Source organism: Lucilia cuprina, chromosome 2 (assembly GCF_022045245.1).
Source record: "Lucilia cuprina isolate Lc7/37 chromosome 2, ASM2204524v1, whole genome shotgun sequence".
Taxonomy (NCBI): Eukaryota; Metazoa; Arthropoda; class Insecta; order Diptera; family Calliphoridae; genus Lucilia; species Lucilia cuprina.
This window is the reverse complement of record NC_060950.1, coordinates 64,461,872-64,463,704: the sequence shown is the minus strand read 5'-3', so window position 1 is coordinate 64,463,704 and position 1,833 is coordinate 64,461,872.

Here is a 1,833-nt window from a genome sequence, read left to right as displayed (position 1 = left end):
TTCTAGTTCTGTTCTAGTTCTGTTCTAGTTCAGTTCTATTTCAGTTCCAGTTTAGTTCAGTTCTAGTTCAGTTGTAGTGCAGTTGTAGTTCAGTTCTAATTCAGTTCTAGTTCAGTTTTAGTACAGTTCTAGTTCAGTTTTAGTTCTGTTCTAGTTCAGTTGAGGAATTTTAAAGCTTAATTTTCTAAAAAGTATAAACGTTACATACCGAAAGTCCAACCTACAAATTGAACTCGTTAAACAAGTGTTTGTAAGGAAGTGTTTTAAAGAGCAACATACGTAATACAATTGTTTATTATTGAAATTGACCACCAAGTCAGTTCCTTGGAATTCAAATGAAAATACCCATTTATGTTGTGTTGTACCCGTACATTGAACATGCATATTTGGTGGTCAGAGGAATAATTTTTCTTGCTTATTGCTTTTTGCATAAATTTTTAATTACTTTAAGAACTGTTTATTTTGAATAAACTTATGAGTTAATAATAATGTACATATGTATATATGCTGTTGTATTGAATGAGTGTAGATGTGTGATACAAAACAATTTTGCCGCTTTTAAACATAAATAAATTTTGCCTTAAATTGATTTTTCTGATTTCAAAATAAAAAAAAAACAAAATATAAGATTTATAGAAAATCACAAAACAGCACAAGTTAATAAAGAAACATGTAAATTTTCATGTTTGTAATAAGAGATTTTTTAGGAAAAAAATTTTGGGAGAAAATTTGAAAAGAAAAACAATGATTGATAAAGTTATGAAATTTTAAAAAATTTTATAAATTAAGCAGAAAGTTTAATAGCAAAAACGCAAGACCACGGTCACTTAGAATCTATGTAGAGAGGTTTGATTATACTCTGAGACATTGATCGCTTAAACAAGATCGTTAACAAGGGGAGTAATAATCCCCTTGTTGTAGCAGCCTCATCATTAACATAACCATTTGCCTTCAATTTATAGTGTTTTTCTATTAAAAAGGAATCATTGAACCATAATGATCTTGTGATCTAACAAACGATCAAAGTTGAACGATTTTTATAGGTTTAATTTATTGCCAAAATTTTGTGTCATTTTCCCTAAAAATATAATTTAATTTTCTTGACTTTTTGCTTTAAAATATCATTGAACAAAAACGATCTTGTGATCTTCAATTCAATACATACTAAAGGGTTAACTCTTAAACAAAGTTGTCTTTAATTTTAAGAGAATTTTTAACTACAATCAACCGAAACATTCTTGTGAATTTAAAGCGATCACATGTTAAATTTTTTTTGCTTTAATCAAACTTATTGAACCAAAACGATCTTTTGTTTTTTAAAATGACCCTAGCAGAAAGGTTAAACAAGGGTTAATTTTTTGGCAAAATATTCAGTAATTTATACCAAAAAAATGTCAATTAATTTTCTAGAGTTTTAAGAAATTTTTCCCTTAAATCACTGGAGTAAACTGAAAAAGGGTTAATTTTTTGCAATACTTTCTAAAATTTATTGACAAATGTATCCTCAAAATATAAATAAATTTTCTATTAAGAAATTTTAAATTGATAGTGTCACTGAACCAAAACGATCTTGTGATCTTAAGACTTCTAACGTTGAAAGGTTATGTAAAGGATTAATTTGTAGCATACGTTTTATTTTCTTCTTTACCTGTTATTAATTAAATTATATTCACATAAGATTTTCAACTCTTTTTGTTTAGTTTCAAAATTTTACAAACGTCAAAAATTATTCTTTTCCCTTAAAATGTATTTGCTTTATAAGAAAACTTTCAAAATAATGAAAAATTGTTCTAGGTCTGTTCTGATTCTGTTCTAGTTCTGTTCTAGTTCTGT